Genomic DNA, 18086 nt, shown 5'->3' with positions numbered 1-18086 from the left:
TTACTAGACTGGATTCTGTCCTACAAAAATGTAATCTAAATCCAAGAGGAATTACTTTTATTGACTTCTATCAAAGTTAGAGTAAATTGATTTTGATCAAATAGTTTTTCACACCACCTTGTTATTTTCATTGATAAAAACTAGGAGAAAAATAAATTATTTATTTTCACCATTACTTCAAAACCTAAAAGTTTGAATCATTACCTCTGAATAAAAAAAAACCAAAACCCCAACCTTTTCAAAATCTTGCTGGGATTCATAAAAATAATGAAACAATCTGCAAATAAAAAAAAATATTTTTAACTCAATGGAAATATTTTATCTACAAAACAAATAAAATAAAACCCAAACTAAGAACGACTCAGATTGGCTTGTAATATTTCTTCTCCTCTTCCCTGATATTTTTCAATAAGATCAAATAACAAATTCCAAGGTGACCATATCAAGCTCTGGACTTATGGCAGCCCATAAACTATACATCTTAGAGCTGGAACTATATTTATTTTTACATATAGATGATGTCTTCAAGCTGTTCAATATTTTTTATTGAAGAATTGGCAAAGAAGTTGTAGCCAGCTACAGGAAGACTCTGATTTTGGACTTCAAGATTTTAGTACGAGAAACACAGAAACAGTTGTTCTAGATTAAACTCTTCACACAGCTTTATCTATATCCTACCTAACCTTACGTTAGATAGATGAAGTCCAGTGAGTTTGACTGCAATGTATTTTCTAAAACCTGAGACAAATTAATTCAAGAAAGAATAATTACAGTATCAGCTATCCATTACACAGGATACTCTAACAGCCATTTTATGTAAGGATTCTGTGGTCATTGTCAAATATGCAATAACAAATCCTTATTTTAATAATCTAAATCTTAAATAGCTCATTATCAGTCTTTAAAACACTATCACTATCCAAGAATATGCCCCAACATACAGTCGTTCTATGCTCTTTTCTTGTCAAAAAAGCTGCTGAAGAGCACAAAAACTCAAGTCAGATTATTTGTTAGTCATATAATGTCATTTAGAGATTTCTTTCAGCTTCTGGAAATACCAGCTGATATTTGGCATCTTTGATTATGTACTTTAAAATTTCTGTACTATTAGCCTATTATCTAACTCAGAGAAGACTCTAAGCCATCATACGTGCAGAAGTTGTTTACAGGCAGCTTCTTGTTCTGAAGACAGTTTCAGCTTACTCTGTTAGACCACTAAAATGCCATGGATCGTGAAAAGACACTGGGATTATTTGAGGTTTAATTCAAATTTAGTTACCTGTCCCTTGCATGATCTTAAAAAAAAAAAAAAATGAACCACAGTTTGATCTCCCTGTGGAAAGGCTGATTAAATGCAATGGGACTGTGAAATGTAGGCATCTTGAAGCATATTTTACCTTAAACCCCTAAAATCTGTGAAATTCCCATATAAATTACAGTAGGTACTCATAATTACAGGTATTCTAGGACAAAATTATTTATCAAATGCCACTTTTCACCAGAACTTTGGCATTAGATGTGATGCACCTGTCCCAGAGGGGGGAAAGGATATTGGTGCAGGAGTTAGCTGGGCTCATTGACAGAGCTTTAAACTAGATTTGAAGGGGGAAGGTGGCAAAACATCTGCCCATCTGAAGTGCATGTATACCAATGCACACAGCATGGGTAACAAACAGGAGGAGCTTGAAGCCATGATGAAACAGGAAAATTGTGATGTAGTGGCTATTACAGAAACATGGTGGGATGTCTCCCATGGCTGGAGTGTGCCAGTTGATGGCTACAAGCTCTTCAGGAGGGACAGACAAGGAACGAGAGGTGGTGGGGTGGCTCTGTATGTCAGGGACTGTTATGATTGCTTTGAGCACAAGTGTAGTGAAGACAGGGTGGAGTGTCTTTGCGTTAGAATCAGGGGGAAGGCCAACAGGGCAGATGTTGTAGTAGGAGTCGAGTATAGGCCACCCACCCTATGTATGGAATGAGAGGTGGATAAAACATTCTATAGGCATTTAGGAGAAATCTCACCATTGCTTACCCTTGTTCTTTTGGGACACTTCGCAGACATCTGCTGGAAATACAACACAGCAGAGCAGGATCAGTCCTGGAGATTCCTGCAAGGTGTGGCAGATAATGTCCTGACACAGCTGGTGAGTGAACCGACCAGAGAAGGTGCCCTGCTGGATCTCCTCTTTGTGAACAGAGAAGAACTGGTGGATGATGTGGCAGCTGGAGGCCGACTAGGGCACAGCGATCATGAAATAATAGAGTTCCCTATTCTTAGAGAGGTCAGGAGAGGGGGCAGCAGAACTGACATCCTGGACTTCCAAAGGGCTGACTTTAATTTGTTCAGGCAACTGCTTGACAGGATCGCTTGGGAGATGGTCCTGAAGGGTACAGGGGCCCAGGAAGGCTGGGCGCTCTTTAAGGAGGAAGTGTTAATGGCTCAGGAGCCGGAGGTCCCGAGGTGCTGTAAGGGAAGATGGTGACAGAGAAGACCACCCTGGGCTGAACAGGGAGCCTTGGCTGCAACTCAGGGAGAAAAGGAGAGTTTACAACCTTTGGAAGAAAGGGCTAGCCACTCACAGTGATTATAAAGATGCTGTGAGGCTATGCAGGGTGGAAATCAGGAGGTCGAAAGCCCAGCTAGAAATGAACCTAACTCAGCAGTCAAGGACAACAAAAAATGTTCCTAAAAGTAGGTCAACAGCAAAAGAAAGACCAGAGAGAGCCTCCATCCCCTGATAGATGCAGGAGGAAACATGGTAATAAGTGATGAGGAGAAGGCTGAGGTTCTTAATGTTTTCTTTGCCTCAGTTTTTAAGAAGAAGACTGGTTGTGTTGAGGGAATCCAGCCTCCTCAGCCAGAAGACAGAGACTGGGAGAACGACCCTCTCATATTCCAGGAGGAGACAGTCAGTGACCTGCTGCATCACACAGACACACACAAGTCTATGGGACCAGACGGGATACACCCGAGGGTGCTGAAGGAGCTGGCTGGGGTGCTCGCCAAGCCGCTTCCCATCATTCACCAGCAGTCCTGGCTGAGCGGGGAGGTCCTGACAGATTGGAAATTGGCCAATGGGACACCCATATACAAGAAGAGTCAAAGGATGATCTGGGAAATTACAGGCCTGTCAGCTTGACATCGGTGCCCGGGAAGCTGATGGAGCAGCTCATCCTGAGTATCATCACACAACATGTGCGGGACAAGCAGGTGATCAGGCCCAGTCAGCATGGGTTTGTGAAAGGCAGGTCCTGCCTGACAAACCTGATCTCCTTCTATGACAGAGCAAGCGGCTCATTGGATGAGGGAAAGGCTGTGGATGTAATTTACCTTGACTTTAGTAAGGCCTTTGACACCGTTTCCCACAGCATTCTCCTGGCAAAACTGGCTGCTCCTGGCTTGGATGGGCACAGGCTTTGCTGGGTAAAAAACTGTCAGGATGGCCGGGCCCAGAGAGTTGTGGTGAACGGAGTTAAATCCAGTTGGGGGCCGGTCACGAGTGGTGTCCCCCAGGGCTGGGTGCTGGGGCCACTCCTGTTTAACATCTTTATTGATGATCTAGACGAGGCGATCGAGTGCACCCTCAGTCAGTTTGCAGATGACACCCAGTTGGGTGGGAGTGTTGATCTGCTCGAGGGTAGGGAGGCTCTGCAGAGAGACCTGGACAGGCTGGAGCCATGGGCTGAGCCCAACTGGGGGAGTTTCACTAAGGGCAAATGCTGCGGGCTGCCCTTGGGCCACAACAACCCCCAGCAGCGCTACAGGCTTGGGGAGGAGTGGCTGGAGAGCTGCCAGTCAGAGAGGGACCTGGGGGGGTTGATTGACAGCCGGCTGAACAGGAGCCAGCAGTGTGCCCAGGGGGCCAAGAAGGCCAATGGCATCCTGGCTTGTGTCAGCAATAGCGTGGCCAGCAGGGACAGGGAAGGGATCTGACCCTTGTACTCAGCACTGGTGAGGCCGCACCTCGATGACTGGGTTCAGTTTTGGGCCCCTCACTCCAAGAAGGACATTGAATGACTCGAGCGTGTCCAGAGAAGGGCAACGGAGCTGGTGCAGGGTCTGGAGCACAGGTCGTACGGGGAGCGGCTGAGGGAACTGGGGGTGTTTAGTCTGGAGAAGAGGAGGCTGAGGGGAGACCTCATCACCCTCTACAGCTCCCTGAAAGGAGGGTGCAGAGAGCTGGGGATGAGCCTCTTTAACCAAGTAACAAGCGACAGGACAAGAGGGAATGGACTCAAGTTTTAGAGGATATTAGGAAACATTTCTTTCCAGAAGGGGTTGTTGGGCATTGAAATGAGCTGTCCAGGGCAGGGGTGGAGTCCCCATCCCTGGAGGTGTTTAAGAGTCGTGTTAACATAGCGCTGAGGGATCTGGTGTAGCTGGGAACTGTCAGTATTAAGTCAGTGGTTGGACTGGATGATCTTCAGAGTCTTTTCCAACCTAGATGATTCTGTGATTCTATTCTTGTCTTGAAATAATCTACAATCCAAAATATCTTCAGATTGCAATTGGCAATTTTGATTTTCCTTGTTAAATTAGCAGTTACTGAAAGTTTGGAATATTTTAGTTTCTGAAAAACAAATAAACAAGAAAAAAAACAACCAAAAAACCCAGGACAAAACAAAACCCAAAGTGTATTCATTTAATTGAATTTTTCATAACTCAAAAGAAGAATGTAGTTTCAGTTTAACAGGAAAATTAAATATTTATCTTATGGAATAAAGATGGGAGGAATTCAGAAATGATAATTGTAACTACTCTGTGAGAAACTTAATTACATGAAATATCACTGTTAGACTGTAATGCCAGAAGTGAAAAAAGTGGATGTTTCACATAATGTTTTTTCTTCACTTTAATACTAACCTCATTTTTCAGAATTTTCATTTCAGTGATGAGCTCTGTTTCAGAGTCTGCAGTTACCATTATTACAGCAATACTACATTGTAACTTAAGAAAAAGTACTTATTACTAATACTGATCTGTTCAGCCCAAAAGTCCTTCAGAGCTAAAGGCTCCTGTAGCTGAAGGGTCTCTTTTTTCTCCATCACACTATTATTCTTAGTCTGGGTCATGGCTTACTTTTTTAAGCTTAGTCTTAGAAATGGCATGAGAAGTTAATGTACACAAGTAGTCCTTATACTTTTACATGATCAATACAAGGCTTTTTTAGCTCTGACTTTTCCAGAGAGCTAGATCTTGTTTCCAATAATAAGACAACATAAAGGTTTCTCAAATTGGAGGCTCTGAAGTGGAGATGTCCAACATTAGTTATCAGCTGTCCACAAATAAAAATAATTTTCTTTGTAATTTTATAGTGATGATAACTACATTTTATGTCTCAAGACTGATTTCAAAAGTAGAGAGAGAATATGCCTCTAATTGCTTCAAGATTGTTGAACAAAAAGAAAATGTAATCTCCTATGCCTAAATGAGAAATTATAATTTATATTCTAATATCAATACTCCCATACTCTGTGACCCCACTATAATAATGCACTCCAAACAATTTCCATATGTTTCTGTTACCACCAAAGTTAGAAGTTACATTCTCTCTGATTTGTTGCTTTTTCTATTTCATGCCTGACCCATAGCAAAAGAAGAAAACATCTCAAACATGATAAAGTATCACCAAATGAAGAATCTTCTTCTGTAGTTAAAAGACTCAGAAAGCCTCCAAGCAGGTAGACTGCTTCCCAAGCATACTCTAACACATATGCAAAGGCAAAGAAACAAGGTAAAGAAGCAAAGATGGGTATAGGGCTCGTGTAATAATGCTTGTCAATTTTAGGGCGGTTTATGTTTCCCTGACTGGGTCAAAATACTCTGTGCCCTCCTTCTTCCTCAAAGTGAAAGAAAATTAAAAGGTAGCCAACTTTTTCACACAACAGCTTTATCACAGCTTTGTTTGAAGATGACAGGTGTCATACTATCTGCACTTTAAGCTGGAAAAATCTTTGAACTCATCCTCTCTATTTGGCAGGTTTTCAAATTCGCAATCACCCGAGACATAAAAATAATCTATCAACAAAAAGGCATCAGAAAGGTTGGACAGTACTCTGAGTTACAATCCCAGAAATGAGAGAGGCCATATGTTGTCCTCACTAATACTATCTGAAGAAATGTTGTCAGGCACCTGAAGACAGAGGTCACCAAGGAAGATGTCATGTTGTGTAGTTGGGAGAGATGTGTGGAGGGCACTCTGAAGAGCAGTGGGGAAAAGATGCCATCGAAAGGTGAAGTTCTGCATTTCTCACAGCCCCTCCAAGCACAGGGATTTGTGTTGTGCATGGCTGACTTCTGACCTTCACCCATTATGGGACTGATTGTAAAGATCCCTCTCATTTGAGCCGAAAAAAGGAGTTTACTTATTAAAATAGTATATCAAAAAGCTTAAATAGATACATTTATTTTATTTATATATATATAAATGAGCTATGAAATAAATTATTCTAGGACTATCTGTCAAGGTTCTGCAAATAAAACTGGTTTGGTAAATTATCTTTGAACTTCACCAAATGGACAGGTTTTCCAGCCTGTATTCTGGTACTTTGCTTGTGAAAGGCAAAAGATAGACTTCAATCAAATGCTACCACATGATTATTATTATTCCTGAAGTAACATTTTAGTTTTTACCATTTACAATGTTGAAGTGTTTTAGTTAGCAGCCATAGTTGTTTCACTGAGCAATGGCCCTGCTTTATAGATTTTATTCTTAGAGAAAATAAAGAACGTAACAAAAAGAAATGTACTGAAATTATCATTTGTCCTCATTACCATTATCATTTGTTTCAGTCATCATATCAGATAAATAAAGAGGTAACATTGTTTCATAGAAATCATTCTGTCTAGCTGTAAAGAATGTAAATAGTCTTCATGTCAACATGTTCCTAAAGCAATACATACCTAAGCAGCAACAATATAGCAGCTGAAAAGCAGAATGTGAGCGGCAGGATGCAGTGTTTAGTTATTACCTGAATAAGTAACAAATTGCGATGAAAACACATGTCAAGATGATAACATTGTTCCAAGCAAATTGTTTGTTTTAAGGACAAATCGAAGTGCTAAACTGCTTCTTTGGAGCAGTTTTAAGATCCAAATTGTACTGTGTAGTTATAAAATAAGAAAAAGCACAATTTAGCCACTGCATAAAAATTAATCCATATAAATATTTTGTGGAAATAATTTGAATTTTCCCATGTGGAAATATGAAATGTACTTTGTTTTTTTTTTTTTTCCCCCTAGGGGTGGGAGGAAACAAAACCAATACCCAAACAGAATAAAACATGAACAAACAAAAATACCTTATGACTATGACTGTTATGCTAGTATGATAACTGATGTAAGTAAGAAATACAGTGTAGAGAGGTCTGCATATAATACATTTTACATGTTTGATAGTGTGAACTGTTTACATGTTTGATAGTGTGAAGTGGGTTCTTTGTGCTGGTTTAGCTCAGTATTAGAAATATATAATATATAAGTGGTTTATGTGTGTTACTGCTCTTATAAGTTGATTTTAAGTCAGTGGAACTCAGCGTTCTGAAAAGCTGCCTTGATTCCCTCTCATCTAATTTAGTAGCAAAATGTAAGAGTCCTTATACCCTCAGATTTCCTGATTTGGAAGGAGAAACTCTTCAGACTTCTTCTAGGAGATAACTCAAAGCATAAATGAAGCTGAGATGTTCAATTTCTTTCATAAGTGGACTCATAAATCTTTTATCTATCATATATCTTTGCAGCTTACTGTACAAAAATTTGATTCTGCTTACTATCTTTCAGTTTGTCCTTAAACAAGGCCTTCTAAAACTCCTTACAAAACCATTAATATTTTACAACCTTTCACACTGTTTCATTCTTCACAGTTGTAGTATTACAAACCACTGTTTCTTTTAACAGAGCTTTCCTGAAGGGTAAATGTTGCTGTACCTTTTGGGAGGTCTGGAGCTTGAAAACTCCTAGAAAGTTTTGTTGACTGCAGATATTCTGGAGTTCAGGCCCCAAACAAGAGCAGTCCTCTGTCAGAGTCTGTGGCTTGGAGACATTCCTGCTCAAGAAGGAATAAGTCTGCAGCAATTGTGAATTCAAGTTTTAGTCCAGTCAAGTTGTTAAGGAAATACGTTAGTACAGAAAACTGCAGGACTTTGCAAAGAGACTTTGTTGCAAACTCCCACACATTACCAGGATACAATCAATACAATTTTGAAAGGTTACCTAATCAAGACTATAAACCATAGTAGTTGCCCCTCCTTAACATCACAGCATCTGGAAGCAGCAGATGTTTTCAGCAGTTTATGGAAGAAACAATAAAAAGGCCATAGCTCTTTTGAAAACCTGTGTTTACTTTCAATGGCTTAACTACTTACAGATGTATGAACTGAATTGAAATCTTTAACTTACAACTGAAAATGAAAACTCCAGATGGCCTTGTAATTGGATCTTCCTGTTTCCTCAGCGCCTCCTGGATCCTTGGCAAATAAGGACAAGTGTTACAAACAGGTACAGTTTTATTTTTTCTCAGTATTTGCTAGCTGAATGAGACATGAACATAAAAACTCCTTTTACAGTCAGAGATGATGTCAAAATGAATCTCAGATTGACCTGTAATACATTTTAGAAAAGACAATGAATAGATTTTTGTGGTTTTCCTTATTCAACAAGTTTTCCCTTCCCTTCCCTTCCCTTCCCTTCCCTTCCCTTCCCTTCCCTTCCCTTCCCTTCCCTTCCCTTCCCTTCCCTTCCCTTCCCTTCCCTTCCCTTCCCTTCCCTTCCCTTCCCTTCCCTTCCCTTCCCTTCCCTTCCCTTCCCTTCCCTTCCCTTCCCTTCCCTTCCCTTCCCTTCCCTTCCCTTCCCTTCCCTTCCCTTCCCTTCCCTTCCCTTCCCCTCTCAGAAATTCTGCTTCTTACCTGATAGTATCCATATTTTTTGAGTAATGGATACTTGCTATGTAATAGAAGTAATTCTGATTTTATGTTCTGATTATTGAGATGTGACATGATTTATTTATTTCTGAGGAGATTCTTAACCTTGGCCTGTTATTTGATATCTTCTTTGGTCACTTATTTTCAACCTTGTCGACATTATATATTCAACCATTATATATCAGCTTTTTTATATCATTAAAGGAAATTTATATAGTACTTGGGCTTTGGAAGTAATTTCTAACTTTTAAAACATGTATCATTGTCTCTTATCTTGATGTAAATTAGGAATAATAAATTCATTGTATCTTTGACATTGTCTTCATGGCGAGAGACAAAGAATAAAAAATAAAGGAGCTTTTTTGAAGTATTAAATTTTATTTGACCAATGTAAGAATTAATTCTAAGAAACATTTATAATGGTCTCTTAGATATTTTTTTTAATCTTAAGTCTTGTAATGCATTTGCTATTATCAGAATTAAAAAAAAAATCTTCTCATTTATTTAAAGGATCCAATAATTTTGTTCAGAAATGAATCTGCTTTTGTACTGTAGCATTTTCTAATTTCTAACAGTTATCTTTAGCTCAGACCAAAAGAGGCAAATATTTATGATATTATACAGGATTGGAAACATGAACTTTGGCCTGATCAAGGCAATAAGTGAAAAGAAAGTACAAAGAAAGGTATCTGCTGTCTTGATTCTGCCAGAGAAATACAGAAAGGCTTTACACAAATTGCAACTCTGCTGAGAAACTGAGTCCAGAAAGAAGTACCTATTTTTCTCTGACATAACTAGCATCTAGATTATTTTAGTTTTACTGAAATTGAACCAGTTTGAAATATTGCAAGAATTCAGTGATAGAGCACTCCTCCACATATAAACCTTTGAGGAAAAAAATTAAATTTTTAGACATAGGGAAAAAAAAACTTTAAAAGTTTCCATGAATCACCAGCTAGTATGAATGATCAAATGAAAATTTCAAAATACACTTTAAAGAAATTAAAACTATTAAGAAACAAAGATTTTTGCATGATTTTAGGGTAGTCAAATTTTCATTTTAAAAGCCAAGTGATAAAAAAGAAACAAAACAAAACAAAACAAAAGATTGATGTTTAATACCTCAAAACTCTGTGGAAGTTTTGTGGACTTCTCATGACTGACAAATATTTTTTTATGTTTCAGAAAAAGGCCCACCAGCATTTCTAAAATGCTGACCTACTTCTAACACAAAAATGAGTGACAATGAGCACTCTTCAATGCCTTTATAGTTTCTCATCAATATGACTTAGAGAGCTAATCATCAGTTTTGAAGCACCTAGAGGCCCTGGATACACAAGTTTAAGTTTTGGAAAAGAACTACCTTTGATGAACAAAGGAAATTTCCTGGATCATTTGTGCTGAGTCACATCTGGAGAAGAGTGGGATGATTAAAGTCCCCATGAGAGCTTGGGTATGCAATTGTGAAGCTCTCTCCAGTGTCTAAAAGCATTTTTTTCTACATCCTCTTCTTGATCAGAAACTCTGGAGTAAATGCTCACCATAATTTCACCTTCGGTCTGTCTTCTGATCTTTACCCACAAGCTTTTGAGATGTATACACTTAAGTTGATTCCTTGTGCACCTCCTTATCCCTCTGCCCTATCATAACTTCCCTGTCTTCTCTGAAGCCTGTATGCATCCTTTGCAGGTCTCCTGTCACATGAGTGATCCCATCATGTCTCTGCATTTCCAACAACACTGGTCTGTGTCTGCATGCAGACTTTCATTTCCTCCAATTCATGTCCTAAGTTACGTGTTAATGTATTGAACTTCGAGACAGGTTGTCTCACTCTTGTTGTTCCTCTCCTCAGGGGATATTTAAAATCACCCATTACAGTGTCCCATGCATGCTACTCCCCTAAACCAGCAGGTTAACAAGCCCTTTGTCAAAGATGCTTCTGCCTTACTTTGTCAGGTGGACTAATTCTCTCCCTAGCAATCCTGTATTTTGAAGAAGAACATGGAAAACAATGCCTTGCCAGGAACACCAGCCATGAAGCCAGGTGTTGATGCGCTGAAAGCACTTATCCTGGCCCAAGCCCTTCTTAGTGTTGGGGTCAAGGAAAATACCACCCCGGCCCTTGTACCCTCCACTGCATCTCCAGCAGTCTATGCTCACACTAGATCTGTTCAAAGTCTTCTTGAGCAGTATTACTCTGATCCTTTGAATCAGTGATTAAGAGCAACGGTCACAGGGTCACAAGTCTTGTCAGTCTTTTTACAGTGTCAGTGGTCTGGGCCCTGGGCCTGTACCAAGTCCTGTAAATCCTAAATCTTTCAGTCTGCAGATGGGTGCCTCTGTCCCTTGCCAGGATGAAGTGTCTAGCTACCCCTGGTTTCTTCTTTGTGGAGTTAATTTAGATCCATCAATCAGGCACTGCAAAATTAGATGTTTCCCATGCCAAAACTTGCTTTTCCTCTCCTGTTTCCAAGGCCCTACTTCTGTTGTCCAACTGAACATCTGCAAGAAGAAAAAGAGCTTTCTTGATATGAGCAGTCAGATTCATCCAGCCTTCAACACCTTGTCCTCCACGATTCCCCCATCAAATGAAACCTCTGACCATCCCTTCTCTGTAATTCTGAAGAAGGATCCTATGATGAGCAAAAAGCACAAGTAAGCAAGTCTATATTTGATAGTTCTTTTGCTTTTCAGTTACCTTAGGATTTTTATTTCTCATATACAGTGTGCCAATACTCATACTAAGCTCATTGAAAAATCTTGTATTTCAGGGCTAGAGATACCTGACTAATAAGTAATTCAGAACTGAAAATGTGAAGCCGCTAAAGTAAACAGAGATTTTTTTTTTTTTTTTAAATTAAATCAAGTTTAATGTAGTGCAATGAATGAAGTATTCTGTTTTCTTTTGACCTCAGCAGTAGAATCAAGGTGGAGGTGTTATGTAAAGTCCTGTGAAGAAATAAAACTTAAACTATGTCCCTACATTCCTTCTTGGAATATACATTGAATATGGTCTATGGTCAATCCTAATTCATCCTATGTACCTAACTCATCAGTGGAGGATTCAAGACCAAACTGGTATAATTCAAAATGTGCCGGGCTTAATTTCCACCCTGAAGTAGAAACTCAATTGCAGTGCAGTGCTTAAAAGCCTTTGTCAGTCAAGATCTGAGTGAATACAACAAGGAAAGTCATCAATTAAAAATCCTTGTATCATAGTCACTTACTACAAATGTAGTAGACAGACAATTAATAAGCCTTTTTGAACATTTTCTCTACCTCTATGAAGAGCAACTGAGTAGGTACTTCAGTGTAGCGAATGCCTACAGTTTACATATAGAATTCACCGTGCCCAGACTTCTAGGAGAGATCAGAGTTTTAGAGATTAATCTCTCTTGAAGTCATTGAGGATTTTCTGGTCTCAGAATTTTGAAGAAATATAAAAAATGTTCAGTACTATGTATAACTCCAGTTCAGAAACACTGCAACCAAAGCAGAGATTTGTAAATTATAAATGCATAATATATAAATGCATAAATTATAAATCAGCATATGAGTATTATTACTTTGCCTTGAAAATTAATGCAAGTATATTAAAATAGTGCAGTTAACAACAATAGGTAAGCATTTTGTAACACTGTGATGGTACAGTCAAACACCACATATAAACATTTCACATAAACATACATGGTTATACATAACATGTATATACGTATAAACATGTATAAGCTTGCAAGTAATGTGATTAAAGGGACAAATCAGGATTGGTGTATTTGCATTTGAAAGTAAAAAGTAAATTGATTTGAAAGTATCAAGTAAAAAAGTTGTCAGACAGGGGTTAAGGTAAGCACAGGGGACTGCAAAGAGATGGGACATCCTGCTGAATGCACCAGAAAGGTGACTGACAAGACCAAAGAAAAAGAGATAAACAGCACCTCTTTCTGGGATGTGAAATCCATAAACTCACCACATCCCAGTGAAGAAAGCTAGAGAATAAAAAGGACAAACCTACTCTGGATCTGACTTCTATAAAAAAAAAAGCTCTCAGGCCTGATCATCACAACCTCCATGACCAAGCACCACCAAGGACCCCACTTATCAGCCCTAACTCCACAGCACTGGACCCTTGACATTTCATCCTCATAGCTCACTTAGGACATACTTATCAAAGACTAACAGATTTGTGTATGTATTGATGGTGGTTAATACTTTGTAAGCTTTAGCACAAACTGGTTTGTTAATGAATTCATTTTAAAGTCTAAAATTGGAGACATTTGTCTTACACACTCCCATCATCATAAGCTCTGATCCTCTGATGTATTATGAACAAACGTATCAGTATTCATATATATCTATATATAGACACATAAAATATACACTTACTCAGTTGCAACATTAGCACAATGGTGATTATTTCAGGGCTTTCTATGAATGAGTTGTATACCTCATGTACTGAATTCCCTATTGGTATATTGTTAGTCCTTATAACACAGAACTAAAATAAATGTCTTGAGCAGCATAATTATTTGAAATTCTAGGTATAATTTATTAAACATACCCATAATAGCTTCTTTCTAAAACTTTAGTGAAAGATGAAATGTTATGACAGCTGTCAGTCTCAGGTGTCAAAACATTAGATTTTTAACTTTAAAAATAGCTTCAAATACATAATAGTGCAATTTCTCAAGTATTTCACAAGAGAATGGAAGTCAATTTTCTATTAAAATTCATTTCTCAAGACCCAATTATAAAAAATAAATAAATATAATAGCCCATAGAAGGGGCTATTATATAGGGATAATGTTTTCGTCAGCTTACATAGCTCTTTCTCTTAGCCAAAAAAGATGTGGAACCAAAATACAATAAATGTAGTGGAAAATAATAAAATATTTGTATTCTGGGAAAAATAAATAATAATTTATTAGGGAAGGCTTTAGTGGGAAACAGGTTAAGGAAAACTTAAGCCTTAAAGACAACCCATATTGGTGAAGAGGAAAAATAAATGTTTAAAAATTTTAAAGTCAAATGTCATAGAATGTTAATTATTTCTTTTAATTTCAAGCAACGTATGTCTCAGAATATGAACTTTAAGAAGTAGTGGAAAGATTATTTTTTCCCCTTTCCTTCCCCTCACATTTTTACTTCCTCTGGTTTCAGTATTGGCTTCAGTACAGTTTTTCCATTACTTTTTGCCATATGGTAAGAAAACTAAAGTGTTTTAAGATAGTGATACAGAGGAATGCTATGATTAAAAGCATCTTTAAACTAGAAGACAAAATCATGACAAGAACCAGCTCTGTAAGTTTTAGATTCAGCTGAATTGATTAAAAATAAGGCAATACTTTTACATATAGAATGTCTAACCATTGAGACAATCCACCATGAAAGATAGTAGGCTTTTCGATTTTAGAACTCTTCAAATTAATTTCTGCACAGGATTCAGTTGAAAAATATCAATATACAACTCTATGTGAGTTGTGTGGAACATCAGACTGTGTAATTCAATGCTGCAGGTGATCTCCTGAAGATTCCTAAATCTTCACAGACTGGCCATGCAAATTTGGGGCATTATTTCCTGAACAGGACAGGGGCTATGCATAGCTTTGTTTTTACATAGTGTTATGTTTTTTCCTCTGTGTGATATTTTGTATATAAAGGCAGGACTTTGGCTCTACCAGCCTTCTTCAATTTAGTGAGGTGACATAATGTAAGACACACAATTAGGTGGAGATTATAGGCCAGGAACCTGACCGATTTCTGGAGCCTGGCCAGAACATTCTTCCCTGGAAATAATTTCTCTTAACGTAGGCATCCCAATGGAGCTGTGTTTTAATGGCAAAATGCTTTCTGAGGCTATATAGGCTCTCTCAGAGTCTATCTGAGACCTGTGAGACGGACATGTTATCCCAGGAACTAGACATCTGCAGCTCACAGGAGCAACTTGCAGTTCTGAAATTCCATTGGTTATCAGCAGTCTGCTCAGCAGAAAGCATGAAACCTGGGAAATTTCCTTACACTGCAGCTCTATGGAAGAGCTGCATTGCCAGCACTCCCCCAAATGCCCGGGCAGACAGTACCCTTGGAAAATATATTTTGAGGTTTATTCAGATGTGAGCTGGTCAGATAATGGAACTTTTCTTGTTACAGGTGAATCCAATATTTTTATCTTCTCCTAATCTTTCTTTTCTCCTAAAAACAGGAGAGCTTCCAGACAACTTACATCTTACCTTACTGCAGGACCTGACTGTTCTGAGGAAGACCACTCTGGAGAAAATTCTAGGGTCATATATAAACACAGAATGGTTGATATTCTGCCTCTTGATCAGGAAAAGCAACAGTTTAGATGAATGATAAGCCTGATTTTCATTTTAGCTTTAGAAAAGAAAAGAAAAAAAAAAAAGTAGTAATGTGTGGAATTAACTGAAAGCATTTTTTTTTTTTTCCTAGCTAGCCATTTCAGTACAGAATGTTGCCTGTAAACTACCTGTAAAAGCAGAACAAGAATGTAACTGTGAGTTCTTACACCAGGTATGAGTAAGCAGAAATTTAATTGACTAAAATGTACTCTGACATCCACCTGTGTTTCAGTAAAGTTATAAAAGTTATATTAAGTTATGGTACATTTTGGGTACTGCAAGAACTCACATTGTTCTATTCAGAACACATATGAAGTAGGATATTGATTTTGCTTGCAAACATGTTTTCCGCCTCCTGATTTTTAAGTTCCTAGCCATGAATATACTTGTGATATAATTGTTTTGATTAAATAAATTAATATATAGTAATTGTCAAATAGAAAATAAAAATTAAAGGAGAAATCAAAACATAAAATTTTCTCTTTTAATGTTTATTAGGAAGCAATTACTCTTGCAGAAGTAGGACAAAGTTTGCAAAATCAGACAATATTTCATGAAAGAGTGTGTAAATTATTTTATAGACACACTAAATCTAAACTTCTCTCCTCCCAGCAAAAAAATTCCTAAGCCAATAAACACCACTGGAGATACATAAAAATGAAGTTCTGAGAGAGAAATTGGCTTCAAGATAGTCTATATGATGTTATCATTTTCCATTTTAATGCTGATGTTGATACAGCTTTTTAAGAGTTGCAAATATCTGTGTGGTTGTACTGTATGAAAAATGAGCTGTCACATGGAGAGAGACAGTGCCTGGAATAATTTAAGATTTACTGAACTAGAGTTTAACTTAAAAAATTTAAAATATTTCCACATGATCTCCCTATAACCTTATTGTAAACATAAAATGAATTTGCATTCTGATGTTTTGATTAAAGATGATTTACTGATTTCCAGAATGATACTTCGTTTAATCTCTATTTTAAACATCTTGGAACTGGTTATGAAGGGAGGTAGGTATATAAATGAAAATTACCAGTTAGGCCATACAGAAAAGAAAACTGTTAGCATACTTAACAGGCTTAGCAGTAAGAACATCTTACTGCTAAAAGAGAATTAATAAAAATAGACTAAGAAATTCATACAAGCTGATCATACAGATCAGAAGAAGTGTGAAAAAAAAAATGTTCTTAAAAATATTTTTGAAAATCAGTAGTATCTGTCTTTCTATATAATGACTCAGCTTTTTGATTTTGGAGCATATGCAGATAATTTCTGAGAATCTCATTAAATGAGGAAAGGGGAAGATAGGTTTGATTTTATTTCCTGGAATTCCATGCTACCATGTTGATAGGAGTATTGTTGATTCATATTTAAGTGACTATTATAAAACATCCAAATAAACCAAATTAAAAATATATCAACTCCTCACTTTTTTCATGTCTATTTTGTATTTTGCATGTCCTTTATAAGATATGCATATTCCTTTTTTTCCAAAGAAAAAATGACAAAAATCTCTTCTGCCAAAATCTTAACAACTTTTTCAAAAGCCATATTCTATTATAATTTTTTGGTTTCAACAAAACACAACAAACTGAAACTTTTAACCAGAATCTAGGGTTTGCATTGAAAAAGATTCTGGTTTTAATACAAATCTGCAAGACTTGTTTGAATGCAATAGCTTTCTGCAAAAATTTACAATTTTGACAAAGAGCTATTGCTTCTGCTATTAACTTTTCAGTGAAAACATCTCAGCAGTTCCCTGACACAACTTTACACCAAAGCTGCCTTTATTAACAGGACTGTAATAGTGAACATTGGAATAATACTGACATGAAGACTGACTCTGTCATTTTCCAAACTGAAAGTGTGAAATGGCATGTGAGAAATCATCCCATCCTGTTATTTGTCTAATTTTAGGAACCTGAACTTAAAATGCTACCTGGAATGCAAGCATTTTTCCTCTGATGTGCTTATGTTTTCATATCACAACATTCTGAAGTAAAAAACTAAAACAAAAAAACCCAAGAGCAACAATTATAAAAAAAAAAAAGAGAAGTGTTTTGCAAATTTCAGGCTGTACATAATAGCTTCTCATACTGAGAGACTATTCTCATTTGTCTGTTGAGAGACATTTACAGTTTCTCAATTAGCACTGTGGTGAAGCATGCATGCTGCAAACCTGGCAATGTTATGATCCATCCTCATAATATCTTCTAGGAGAAGGCACTCTGGAATTGTCACATAACCATGAAGTCTGACTGTCTGACCACCTTTAAGTATTATAACACTCCTCTAGAAATGGGTTCTAACAATATCAAGGTGCAAATCGTAGTGGAACTGTATAACCAGTTATAATGTTAATAATATACGGGGTAATCGGTCTGTTTATGCCCTCTGCTGTACCTCCACAGGCTGCTCAGCAAGAGCAGAAATTGCCCTGGCAATGGTTTATGACATTTTAACAGCCCAGGTTGACTTTCAGAGCACAGGGATAGGAGCATGGGGGATTGGAGCACATGCGTACACAGGACAGGAGCAGGACACTTCTAAGGATGAGTGCTGTGAGAGGGCATTTGTCAGCTGGGCATATCAAGTCATATTTTATCTCATATAAAAGGAGAAGTGAGGAGAGAGCCAAACAAACCTCCTAACACTGTGTCCAAATAACACTTCCCAGTTGTCAGGGCTTATTCCTTTACATCAGACTGATCAGGTAGTGTCACACTGTTGATGATTGCAGACATTTAATATCAAAGCAAGGACAAAAAGACTGGTGATTCAGCAGTTTTGTAAAGGTGTATGGAGGAG

The sequence above is a fragment of the Athene noctua genome, chromosome Z, assembly GCF_965140245.1.
Source record: "Athene noctua chromosome Z, bAthNoc1.hap1.1, whole genome shotgun sequence".
NCBI lineage: Eukaryota > Metazoa > Chordata > Aves > Strigiformes > Strigidae > Athene > Athene noctua.
The sequence above is the reverse complement of the archived record's forward strand: the minus strand, read 5'-3'. Positions refer to the sequence as shown.